Source organism: Stigmatopora argus, chromosome 2 (genome assembly GCF_051989625.1).
Source record: "Stigmatopora argus isolate UIUO_Sarg chromosome 2, RoL_Sarg_1.0, whole genome shotgun sequence".
Classification (NCBI taxonomy): Eukaryota; Metazoa; Chordata; class Actinopteri; order Syngnathiformes; family Syngnathidae; genus Stigmatopora; species Stigmatopora argus.
Window position 1 is genome coordinate 2,463,071 of NC_135388.1, and position 13,987 is coordinate 2,477,057.

The 13,987-nt window shown below is 37.8% G+C and overlaps 1 long non-coding RNA gene across 3 annotated transcripts in view; it reads right to left on the reverse strand.

Annotated features, from left to right (window-relative positions):
* The window catches only part of LOC144064635 (uncharacterized), an 87,462-nt gene extending 73,489 nt beyond the window's left edge, over positions 1–13,973 (reverse strand). For 2 of the 3 annotated variants that reach the window (XR_013296848.1, XR_013296850.1), the window contains exons 1-2: positions 13,810–13,972; positions 12,668–12,794 (exon numbers count right to left, since the gene is read on the reverse strand). This is a non-coding gene — a long non-coding RNA (uncharacterized LOC144064635). Of the gene's footprint in view, positions 1–12,667; positions 12,795–13,809 lie in introns of all 3 variants that reach the window. The other variant, XR_013296847.1, reaches the window with a different exon arrangement.
* Positions 13,974–13,987: the final 14 nt, after the last annotated feature.

A 13,987-nucleotide genomic window follows, 5' to 3' on the forward strand; every position in this document is an offset into this window, starting at 1 on the left:
AAGGGCCCTTTAAATCCTTATGAAGAAGGCGGCTGATGAAAGAGGCAGAGGTTATAAATATTTCAGGTAATTTTGTTATCTATTCATCCATTCTTTTCACATCCAGCGTCAGCAGTCTAGCTCATTATCTCACAGCCGGATTGTTCGACACTGGCACTCCGGGAACAAAAAAGAAAAGGAACGCAACGTGAGACGTTGTGTGTTCTCATGTAAATAAGTTGCAGTTTTGTTCCTCCACGCCAATGACTGATGAGTATTTAGCAAACATGAGCAAAAAAATATGATATTGGGTGATATGTCCTTGCGGCACATAGAATTGGGGATTTGCATGGGGCGCAATATTGGATGCGTGAAAGTAAATTTAATTTAAAAATGAGGCTAAATTTAATATTTCACTTACGGGATGAAAAATTAAATCTTATTGCGTTGTCTTTGAAGCATACCTTTACAGGTAATGTTTTTTTTTTTTTCATAAAAGAAAGTACATGACAAAGATTAAAAAAATAAATAAACGCTAAGTCAGGCGAGTGAACCACTACACTATTCGGTGGCATAATTGAGTTATCTTTTAAAATTTAAGGATTTGAGAATTATTTTCGACCTAGATTCCACCTTCTTGAATATGTTATTTAGGCAAAATATTTCATCTTCAAGTGGATTTTTTAAAATTTTCTGTTGGCATTTTTGTTTCTTTTTTTCTCAATTTTACACAAAATAATCAGAAAAATACACTTTATTTTAAAAACGCAATACGTGAACTACAAAGAGATTTTTATTTTTTATTTTTTTTTAAAGTTTGCCTTGTTAAATAGACAAGATATGTATTGGATTTTTATTTTTATTTTCTGATGGTATTTTTGTTCCTTTTTTTCTCAATTTTACACAAAATAATCAGAAAAAGACACTTTATTTTAAAAACGCAATATGTGAACTACAAAGAGATTTGTTTTTTTGTTTTTTTTTGTTTTTTTTTTAAGTTTGCCTTGTTAAATAGACAAGATATTTATTGGATTTTTTTTAAATTTTCTGTTGGTATTTTTGTTTGTTTTTTCTCAATTTTACACTCGTTGAATTTGTCGGCTCCAAAATAATCATAAAGAAATACACTTTTTATTTTAAAAACACAATATGTGAACTGGAAAGAGATGTTTTTATTTTATTTATTTATTTTTTAAAGTTTGCCTTGATAAAAATCTGGTTGGTCATTTTTTCTATTTTGCCCATTGAATATAAGAACATGAATTTTTAAGAAAAAATGATAGAGATATGGAATTCTCATTGTCTGATCAAGTTTAAACTTGAATTTGTAATATTCATACTGCATAGAAAAACTGTCTTACATGACAATATTCTTTGTGAATAGATACAGATTTTATATCATTAAAAAAAATGTCAATTTACGCATTAGTACACCGTAAAAATTGCGTAAAATGCAAGTCACATAAAAACTTCCAAGGTCAAGGACAAGATAAAATGACGTAGCTTCTAGCATTTGATTTGTTAAAAAAAAAGCGCTCACCCCAACATTACATCACCGGCAAGTTTACGAGCTACACTGTGAAAAAAAAAAAAAGTATCTTTTGTGCTCTTTATGACGAGACTCGGGACATTTCACTGCCACAATTACCTGTGAAAATATACACTAAATCGGAGCTGGAGGAAAATAACGGCTTGCACGGATCATGGAATGGACATTTGGTTTCGCGGGTGCCCGATCACCTTTTCTTCTATTCGTGATGGCTTGGCGCTAAGTGCCACCATTTAACTGCCCTGCACATCCTCAATAGGAGTCTTTGCATAGCACGTGACACAGAACTGTATTTACTGCTTAATAAAATCACAATGTCTTCATAAAAGCGGAGCGCTCGGTGTGGAACGTCATCTCCAAAAGGCCTTGGTGTGTAAAATTGGATTTTCCATAGGAAGCCGCAGAGGGAAACGCTTGTTGATGGAGGCCGATGCACGCTGTCATGTGAGTCGTTTTGGACGGCTTTTTTAACGTTTAAAACTAAAATACACTCATAATGGCCATGTGGCAGGTTTTTCGCAAGTCCTTAAAAGCAATAGAAACTGCATACAAATGTGATTGCTGTGGTGAGAAAACACAAATGTTAAGGTTTCATTGGTCAATAAAACGTATCCATACCTGTCAACTTTTTTTAATACCTTTTTGATCATTTAAAATTGTGTCAAAAAGGCGGCCCGGGGGCCAAATCTGGCCCGCCGCATCATTTTGAGTGGCCTGGGAAAGTAAATCATGAGTGCCGAATTTCTGTTTTAGGGTCAAATTAAAATGAAGAGTATAGAAGTACATTACATTTCCTGATTTTCCCCCTTTTAAATCAATAATTGTAATTTTTTAATCAATTTTTTTCTGTGTTTTTAGTCAAAAATCATTTTGTAAAATCTAAAAATGTATAAAAAAGCTAAAATAAACATTGTTTTAGATCTATAAAAAACTGATTATTCAGGGATTTTAATCCAGTTCTTTTAATCCGTTTATTAAAAAAAAAATCTAAATATTATATCTAAAATGGTCCGGCCCACGTGAAATCAAGTTGACGTCAAACCGGCACGCAAACCAACCCGAATCTGACACCTCTGCCGTAACAGATGTTTTTTTTAATCAAGTCGTGTGGTTTGCGCATTAGTTTACTTCAAGTATAGAGAGTCAATATCATCATCAACGATCAATAGCAGGAAAAACTTAATTAACAATTAACTTGACTACCGTTCCGTTTAAATGAATTCAACATCTATCATCGTCAGTGGCGTTGAAACATGATCATGCCGGAGTGTGCAGATGACAGAATGAATGCTTATTCATAAGATCCCATTTTGAACCTTTTCTTGATAATCCTTAGGATGACACGAGTACAGCAGCCTTGACTGACAGCCCCCTTTCATGACATTACAAAGCCTTATTCCCTCAACTTGTGGCCTAATTAGCTTCTAATCTTCTTTGTGCCAGGCCAAAGGAGCGCACCCTTGCCTTGATTTAACTCAACGACCAAGGGCACGTGTACAATTAACTTTCGACCATAGCCCAAAAAGTCCAGCAACATCAAGCATTCCGGAGCAAAAATCCATCGAGTTCTTATCTTGACACGGGTTGTGGTTTTGTTTGAGCCTAACCTGGCTAAAAACAAGCAGGCGGGGGGTCAAACCTGAACCTGATTGCCAGCCAATCGGAGGCCATGTGTAGATAAACGATCTTTTTTAAATCACAATACCCAACTACGGAGAATTTGGAGTTTCAAGTTGCAAAAAGTGTAATAAAACAAACAGTAAAAGTGAAGTCTTTTGAACAAGGCGGGGTAATCGAACCCACAGCCTTTAGGTTGGGGAGCGACTACTCGACCTTTGAGCAATGGTGCCTCGAGATGAATCAATTGCCGAAATAAAGCTGCTACTCTTCTGCTATTTGTGGACATATGCAAAATGTATATTTATAACGCATCGATCCCCAGATTTTTAATTTATTTTTTTTAATCTCAGGGTTGATTACATTAATTGATTCCAGACTTATTGTTGCCTGTAGGTGCTGAGCTAGCCAGTAGTCATCTTAACTCCTTATTGATTTTTTTAAAATATTAATTCTGCATTAATTTTTTAATAAAACAATTTAATTTAACATAAAAACAGAAATGCAATGGTTATAGGCCCCAATAATTTAGGACCCTAGGATAAAACGGTTCCGAAAATGAATAAATGAATGTTTAAAAACAAGGCCCAGAAGTATGACCTCAGAAAAATCGAGAAAGAGAAAATGGGTGTCTATATAAGCTCTGTCAAATGCGGCGTGTTAACATGTTTATTGGGCCTGAAAAAAAAAATACAAACACAAAAAGAGGGGAGATAAAAACTCCTCCATCATTGCAATGCAATCTTAAAGCAACACCGTGCGACGTCCCAAGAAGCTTATTTATCTTGGCTCACCGCTGGCCACCCCGAGGCTGTAAACAAAGCGCTTAATAGCAAACCAGTGACATCAACAACAACAACATACACACCCACACACCCACACATACACACACCCTTCCGAGCCTTTCCACAGTTATCTAAAAACGGAGCTGACCGGCGGCCCGTGGCTGTTGTTAGCGTCAGCGCTGACTTACGGCGTTATGTCAAGGCACCCCTAGGAGGGGCCAAACGAGGGTGTCGCATAAATTAAGGCCTCCCGGAATAACCCACGCGATTAGGTCTGTGACACAAATGATGCGGTTTTATCTGCAGTGCTGTAAAATGCTGCACGACAACAATTAGTAGGCTATTTATGCTATAATGAGCAATGAGTAGCTCATTAGACTGTGGCCTGCTTGTACAAACAAGCATTACATTGCTACACATAGCGAATTGCATACATCAGAATATAACAAAGCCTAATAATATATATAGATATAGATATAGATATAGATATAGATATATAGATATAACAAAATGACCCAAAAATTGTGTTTTTAGATTGTTTTGTTAGCTCTGGTTAACAAAATGACCTAAAATTGTGTTTTAGGTTGTTTTGTTACCCGTGGGTAACAAAACGACCCCAAGAATTGTGTTATTAGGTCGTTTTGTTACCTGTGGGTCACAAAATGACCTAACATTGTGTTTTTAGGTCGTTTTGTTACTTGTGGGTAACAAAATGACTGAAAATTGTGTTTTTAGGTTGTTTTGTTTCCTGTGGGTGGGTAACAAAATGACCTAAAATTGTGTGTTTAGGTCGTTTTGTTACTCGTGGGTAACAAAATGGCATAATATTGTGTTTTTATGTCGTTTTGTTACCTGTGGGTAACAAAACAACCACAAAAATGTGTTTTTAGGTCGTTTTGTTATATGTGGGTAACAAAATGACCTAAAAGTGTTTTTTTTCAGGTTGTTTTGTTACGTGGCTAACAAAATGACCTAAAATTGTGTTTTTACGTCTGGGTAACATAATGACCAAAAATTGTGTTTTTAGGTAATTTTGTGACCCATGGGTAACAAAACAACCAAAAAATACCATTGTCTATTATAAAGGAATCAGTCAAAACATAGATAAAAATGGATTAATCCACTTGCCCTAGTCCATTGCTAAGCTAAAAAAAGAAGCCAAAAAGTGATCAAAACCTTCACCCTATTATATTTTAATGTCAGGTCTTGGTCCCTAAATACAGCGAACAGCAAGATCACTGATTTTATTGAATACGCGTTTGAAGTTCCTTTTCAAAGAAGAGTGTAGCGACAGGCTTCTTCACTAAAGGAGATCGTGTTAAATGCATAACAGCAGCCCAGTCTAAAAAAAAAAAAAAAAGTGGAGTGAAGCAGCTCCAGCTCGATGAGCGTCTGCTCTTATCATGTGCCAAAAAGTCGTGTGTGTGATTTTTTTTCTCTCCCGCCCATTAAGGAAATTCAGGAAGATTCTTGGCAAAGACTCACCGAGGCGCCTTGGTTTTTTTCCGGGAGCCTGTTGAGCACAGGCGAGATAAGAATGAAGTGGCTCCACACGGCGTTTATGCAGAATTATGCATGCGCGCAAGGCTACCTGGCCCGATTGTACATGTTCAAAAGATCTAAGGCAGCTTCTGACCTCCACTGTAGACATTTCATTCTGTTTCATGTGATTGTCTAACTTAATATTGTGTGAGTGGCTCCTGTGGACCACACGGATTCACGTGGATCCTCTTCAGAAGTGCTTCCCCTGCTAAGGGAGAACTTCAAAGATGTAAGAACAGCTGTTATAAGGAGGAAAGACGGGTGGAAAAGAATGTGGGTGAGTCGTTTAGATGCTGATTTAAGATTAGGGTAAGGGTTGAATAGTTATTAGATTTGAGATATTCCAATATGGCCATTGTTTGGGAACTCTGGGTAGGAATGGGCCGCCATTTTGGTTCGAAGCAGATGTTTTGAGACAAATTACAGAGCTCATACTTGTTTTTTTTCATTTTCCACAAGTCGTGGGGGGTGCCGGAGCCTAGCCCAGCTAAGTATGGGCAGCGTTCCTTGGGAATTGGTGGACAGCCAATCGCAGGGCACAAGGAGACAAAGGACAACCAATCATAGCTAGGGGCATTTTAGCATAAAATTGGCTTAGCATGCATGTTTTTGGGATGTGGGAGTAAACAGGAGTACCCAGAGAAAACCTACACAATCTTAGGGAGAACAGCAAACTCCACAAAGTGACGACTGACCGGGGATCGAACCTACGACCTCAGAACAGTGAGGCTGATGTGCTAACCACTCGTCTGCCAGTTTGCCCTTTGAGAACTTTTTTGTCCAAATAATGCCTTATAGTTCTGAGGTCGAGGGTTCAATCTCTGCTGGATTCCGGCCTTTCTATGTATGGAGTTTGCCGGTTCTTCTCAGGGCCTGCGTGGGTTTTCTCTGGGTACAAATTGCTGGCATATTTGCAGAGAAAAATCTTCTTTGGTTCCTCACTGCTTTTTGCTTGAATTATTCCAGTTCACGGTGTGTTTTATCAACACACGTGGGTCAGCTCATCACGTCGGTTTCAGCCTTACATCCCCGTGCTGTGTAATCTGGTGTAACGTGGTGGGATACGGCGTGATACGGCGTGATGCGGCGTGATGCCGTGTGGCCAGTGAGGCTCCCACTCTCAGCGACAGCTGAAACAATGTTTCATGTTGCGCCTTTCATCTTCACTTCAGGCCAAATAATATTCCATTACATGATCACCATTCCCATTAGATCCCCATTAGATCAGTGCGCTGTCTATTGAAGTCTTTTGTAAATGCAGCCTATAGGGTTTCAAGAGCCTTTTGTAGGCGTCATATAAAAGAAAAAAGCTCTGGAATACAAAATCGGAATTAGTCGCGTAAAATGACTGCTGGAAAAGAACATCAGAAATGTTTGTGACAACACACGTAGGATTATTGTATATAAATATACACAAAATAGGAGGGATGTAGTAGATGTCCCAATAACATATTTTTCCCATGAGAGTCCACTCCGAGATTCTGGGGATTTTCCATACAGAGTCTTGATTCGATTCTTCGTTAATGTAGAGTGAAAAATAACATATCCAAATGTCGTTGTTTTTTTTACTCCAATTTAAATAAAGCTGTTCAACTTTAAACTTTCCATATTTTCTTGCATATTAGCCGCATCCACGTATAAGCCGCACTCTTAAAACTGCCTTAAAATCGTTGAGTTTTACAATTTCTCTCGTATAAGCCGCCCCGATTCACAATTTTTACCTCCATATTAATGGGTTTAATAGGGAAAATATTAAGAAAAATCATGTGGTATTTCTGAGATACTGTATGAATCGAAAGGATCATCTGCTGGATTGTTCCGATCACATTTTTTTTGTTTTGAGAGTCCACTCCGAGTCACCAGATTTTTTCGATTTGCCATTCCGAGTCGTGATTTGATTCTTCATAAATGTACAGTGAAAAATATCATTTACCCGAATTTAAATAAAGCTGTTCAACTTTAAACTTACCGTATTTCCTCGCATATTAGCTACATTCGCGTATAAGCCGCACCCTTTAACTGCCTTAAAATTGTTGAATTTTACCATTTATCTTGTATAAGACGCCCCCCTGATTAACAATTTTCACGTACGTATAAATGGGTTTAATAGGGAGTACAAATGTTTTACTTTGAAGGGAAAATCTTCAGAAAAATCATTGCACATGCTCTTTCTGAGATACTTGCACGTAGACAAATTCAAAAAGAAAGTCAAGTGAGCAGTACAACCAGGAAGTGTGTCCGTAGGGGTCTAATTTGTCATCCCTAGGTAAGATGGCGGCGCCCTGACCGACCAATGTCAGGCACAAGTGAGTTTTTTCACATTTTAACCAAGATATGGTTTATTTTTTACTTGAATTTCATTCATAGACGTCAAAATTAATTTTGTTTAGAGTTCTATCTGTTTATATTTTCTCTATTTTGAAATTAATGACTGTATCACCCACATTGTCTTGCGCTATGTCCACGTGACATGTTTAACCTTGAAACTTTTCTATTTTGTAATGTTTACGATGGCGAAAAATGTCCAACAACCGAGAAGGGATGTACCCTATTTTATTGCTTTTACTGTATTCACCGATCATTGACGTTGACAAACTGTCGGATTTGGTCTCTTGCGCGCACACACACACAAACACACATTCATGTGTGATGGAGATTGATGGCACCACATGACTTTTCTTTCCCGTGTGTCGGCCTTGAGATAAGTGAGACGTCCGTCTGCCAGCCGAGCGTATAGAATACTACTTGTTTAGTATCTCCGCCGCAAGGACAGTGGCCTCTTCTACGGAAAGCTACGTTGATGTGATAGGCAAGCTTATTTAACACCAGTGCAGAAGAGAATATAAGTTCAACAACAGTGCTTCTCTAACCAATGATCGCTGGACCACCAGCTATTTGAGAGCTTCAAATTTAGGACATATTTTTTTTACCCGCATTGAGAATAAAGGTGCATTTTCCATAACATAAAGCACAATGTTGCTGTTAGAGTTTTATTATTTTGATTGACTTTTTGAATACACATACCTGTCAATTGCTCCCCTTATTAATGATTGCCAATTCTCATTATTATCAATAACTAAAATAACATACAAATGCAACGAGGCAAATATTTACTCACAGGGCGCACGTAAAGGTCTAAAATTGTCTCCAAAGTGGATGGGGTGCCTAATCAGTGTGCACTAAATTCAAGATTCTGTTGATGTCGCTGTATGACGCTGACAGGTTGACTGTCTGGGTACATTGCTTGCTGATGCGCTATATTAATATCGTGAAAATGTGGAAGTGACTGACGCACGTGTGCATATCATGCTCAAATCATGACATTAGCAATCGATGATAACGTTTTTCTTTTGCTACCAGTGACCGAGATGATTCGGATTAGAGCCAAAATGGGTAAAACGAGATCAGTTTTACAAAAAGCATACCTAAAAAACATTCCGTACAAAAGTTGTTATACGGCATACACTTTGTACATTTGTAATAATCCAAAAAGGTCTAAAATATGGGGAAAACATATAAATTGGCAGGTGTGAATACAGTATAACTTTGTTCTAGAGTCTAGACCACATGTGTCAAAGTGGCGGCCTGTGGGCCAAATCTCTAATTTTTAATCAATTTTTTCTGTGTTTTTAGTTCAAAAATCATTTTGTAAAATCTAAAAATATTTTTTAAAAAAAGCTAAAATAAACATTGTTTTAGATCTATAAAAAAAGGAATATTCAGGACTTTTAATATAGTTCTTTTAATCAATTTATTAAAAAAATCTAAATATTACATCTAAAATGGTCCGGCCCACGTGAAATCAAGTTGACGTTAAAGCGGCCCGCGAACCAACCCGAGTCGGACACCCGTCTAGAAAATTGCAAAAGACTCAAAATTGAGTCGTAAATTTGACGACTTCCAACATGACTCGGACTTGGAAAAAAACAAGACTCGAACATGACTCCCTTGGAGGGTCCGAGACTCAACTATCCTCGCGCAATGACTCCAAGTCATGTCATTTTAAAAACCAAGTCTATGGATTGCTAACCAGTTATCTACAATTTTTTGTTGTCGCAGTATTTGGTAAAGTGAAATCCTGACTTGATGCGAAACAGCATGACAATCTTGTCTAAAAAAATCTCGTTACTTGACCCCGAGTACTCCGACATATTTCTGACACAGCTTGACTCGCCATTACTTCGTGAGTAACTCCACTTGAGAAAAGACTTGGTACTTTAAGACTCCCATCAAAGTATTTTCCAACTCACTGATGACTCAAATCAGAGGTCTGTCCAGTCCATTCATTTCTTTGGCTCTTACTCCTACAATGAATTTAAAATATGTACTTTAACTTCAGACATTTGGCAGTTCAATGGCCAGGTGGGCGTGCATGACTGCCAAACAAACGACTTCCCTTTTATATATTGATGATGTGACTGCTAACAAAAAGCAGCAGAGTGCATTTTGTAGTAATTTGGGCAGTATTATCTGCTCTTATTCAGCCAAGACAAAACGTCTGGTATCGACATTGGCTTTTCGAGCTGCCAGGATGAAACCCTTCTGCCATGACTTTGAGGACATTTTTAGTGCTAACATGAAATAAAGTATGTGCAAACTAAACCACTTTAGAAAGAGTTTCAGGACAACTATTTCATCTGTATCGCAAAGGACACGCAAGAAAGACCATGTTCAATGAAGCGAAGCAAGTGAGCCAGCTGGCTAGCTCAGCTAAGGGCTAACATGTCACTTCCTTGCAAATGTTCGCTCCCTGGATACCAAGTACCAAGTACGTGTCATGCGTTGCTTTGAGAAGCTGATCAAAAACGTAGACCCAGACCAGACTTTTCAGTGATCCGCAAAGCCCTTATACATCAAGTAGAAACTCCTAAGTCCACGTATTGTTTACTTCAAGAGAGGAATCCACTACAAAGAGTTGTTCAGAGAGTTTTCGACTTCAGTAAATCGTCACCAAGACCATCAATAACAGACCTGCTTGTACAAACAAGCATTACATTGCTACACATAGCGAATTGCATACATCACAATCTAACAAAGCCTAATAATTTGGTTCATTTTATATATATATATATATATATATATATATATATATATATATATATATATATATATATATATAAAATCAAACTGAATATGACAATGTAATAATTCAACGGTTTTGCTATAAAGATTAACATACATCTGGTTGCTGATTGTATTATTTTATTCTGTCAACATAACAGTTCATTTTGTCTTCTTGTAGTTATTTATGTTTTCACTGATTCCTTTATAATAGACAGTGTTTTTAAGTTGTTTTGTTACCTGTGGGTAACAAAATGACCTCCAAAAATGTGTTTTTGAGTCATTCTGTTACCTCTGGTTAACAAAATTAACTAAAATTGTGTTTTTAGGTAGTTTTGTTAACTGTAGGTAACAAAATGACCTAAAATTGTGTTATTAGGTCGTTTTGTTTCCCGTGGGTAACAAAATGACCTAAAATTGTAGGTCATTTACCCACAGGTAACAAAAAACCTAAAAACACAATTTCAGGTCATTTTGTTTTGTTACCTACGGGTAACAAAATGACCTAATAACACAATTTTAGGTCATTTTGTTACCGACAGGTAACATAACGACCTAAAACACAATTTCAAAATTGTTTTTTTAGGTCGTTTTGTTTCCTGTGGGTAACAAAATGACCTAAAATTGTGTTTTTATGTCCAGACCCTCTTCTGTCCATTCGCATTGGGAAAGGAGGTTATCAATCGTGGTTTTGGATTTTCAAGAATCATTCAATTGTATGATATAAAAATACAGTTCCTGGAATCCTTGAAATGTCTAAGTCGCCATTGGATCGTGTGTTTGAAATACACAAGCTGGAAATTTGAGGGTGAGCTGGTTGTCAGTCAGCTGGCGCATTTTCCGACACCGTTAATGAGCCACAAATGTTTGACGCGCCCGTATCCGCGAGGCAACTCCTTGCCAAAACAAATAGACATCAAACAGGCCCAAGTGGTAAAACACCAAAATGACAAGGTCTCAGCAGGGTGGCTATTTATCTAAAAAGTGAAAAATAATGAGCCTCTTTAATATGGAATAAAAACCTATTATCCACAAAATCCCTGTCCCACTATTTGTAATTGCACTTTTGTACCACAAAAAACACAAGAGTACAAAACATTCATTCATACATTATCCATATCGCTTATCATCTCAAGAGTGGTAAGGGTGCTGGAGCACGGGTTGTCAATCATTTATGCTCACACTGCAATCCAGGGGATGCAGATTTGACATATTTGAACTCTTAATCATGCTATATGGTAACTCACTAACCCTTCACCTATAAATACCGTAGTTTCTCGCATATTAGCCGCCTCCGTGTATACGTTCGTTGAATCGTTGAATTTTACAATTTCTCTCGTATAAGCCGTAACCTTAAAATGGTTGAATTTTACAATCTCTCGTATAAGCCGTACCCTTAAAATGGTTGAATTTTACAATTTCTCTCGTATAAGCCGTAACCTTAAAATGGTTGAATTTTACAATCTCTTGTATAAGCCTTTCCCTTAAAATGGTTGAATTTTACAATTTCTCTCGTATAAGCCGTAACCTTAAAATGGTTGAATTTTACAATCTCTCGTATAAGCCGTAACCTTAAAATGGTTGAATTTTACAATTTCTCTCGTATAAGCCGCCCCCTGATTTACAATTTTCACCTCCATATTCATGGTTTTAATAGGGAGTACAAATGTCTTACTTTGAAGGGAAAATCTTAAGAAAAATCATCGCACATTTTCATTCTTAGATGCCAAACTAATTATTGTTAAGCATTTTCTGTTTATCTTTTCTCTATTTTGAAATAAATTACTTTATCTGCCCTATGTCTTGCATTATTTCTTTGCGACAAATACGGCATGTATGCGAAAAAAATACGGTGTGTTAAATATTGGGAATAATTGTAGTAATTTGCTACTCATGGCTTACTTTTGCCAAGAACCGAGCATACAGTTGAAAAAACGTTGATATTTCACTGGCTTAGCGTCACTACTAGGGCAGTTCTAATTTGATATACTTTTAATTCTTTAAAAATGTTGAAAGACGCTTTTCTTTGGTAAACATAACGACTGTAAAACTGTCAGTATAGTTGAGCCTTCATCCTGTTGGTTAATGGCCAGGCGGTAAACCGTTAAATGCTACTAATTAAATGTCAACTCACCTTTGCGAAAACACGGACTGGTTTTTGAAAGGAAACTAATTTCAAAGCGTGGACAAGTGGATTTTCTCGACGACACTTGACACCACCTCAGCTGTACGCCGGCTTATATTGGAGGTAAATGCAAGCACTGGAAGATAAAAAAACAAAAGGCAGTAATAGTCAGTAAAGGGGCAGTTTCACACCCGCCTCTGGCTCGGAGTCAGCCGGGATGAGCTTCAGCACCCCCCGCGACCCTAATGAGGATAAAATGGTTCAAAAAATGAATGAATGAAAACTCGCTTATAACTTTAGCGTCGAGGGATGTTTTGTAGAGGAGAACTTACTTTAGATTTTGATTTGATTCATTTAATTAGGGACATCACATATTAATGAAAATATATATATTCATGTTAATGAACATATAGAAGTAAATATGTAAGATTGTATCTGAGGACTAATTTCCATCTTTAGTCCCTTGTTTAGGTTGAAGACAAACAATAACACAATAGATAGACAGATAGACACACACACACACAAACAAACGCCCACACACGAACACAAACACACGTACACACACAAACATGCACACACACAAACACACGCACACACAAACTTATACACGCGCGTGCGCACGCGCGTGCGCACGCGCGCACACACGCACACACACATACGCACACACAAACAAACGCACACACACACACAAACAAACGTGCACACACATACAAACAAACGCACATTCATATACAAACGCATGCACACACGAACGCACGCACACACGAACGCACGCACACACGAACGCACGCACACACGAACGCACGCACACACACACGAACAAACGCACGCACACAACACACACACAAACAAACGCACACAAACAAACGCACACACACAAACAAACGCACACAAACAAACAAACAAACAAACGCACACAAACAAACAAACAAACGCACACAAACAAACAAACGCTCACACACACAAAAACCGCACGCATACACAAAAAACGCACGCACACACAAACAAACGCGCTCACACACACAAACAAACACACATTAACACACGTAGCACAGTTTTAGACAGTTCTCACCCAAATCCAACACTTGTTTTTCTATTTGCACATACTCCGATAACCATTCCACCTTGAAAGAACCGCTTTTCTTACTTACTTTGGCTCGTTTCGCCATGATCGAGGCTTGGCATCAACTCCACCGAACCATTAGCTACACACTAACCTGAGACACCTGGCCGGAACTAATTCAGCTAATCAATGTCGTTCACATTTACTCACAACGCGGAAATAAACACACGTGGCGTGAACCGCATCATATCATTGGCTGGACACAG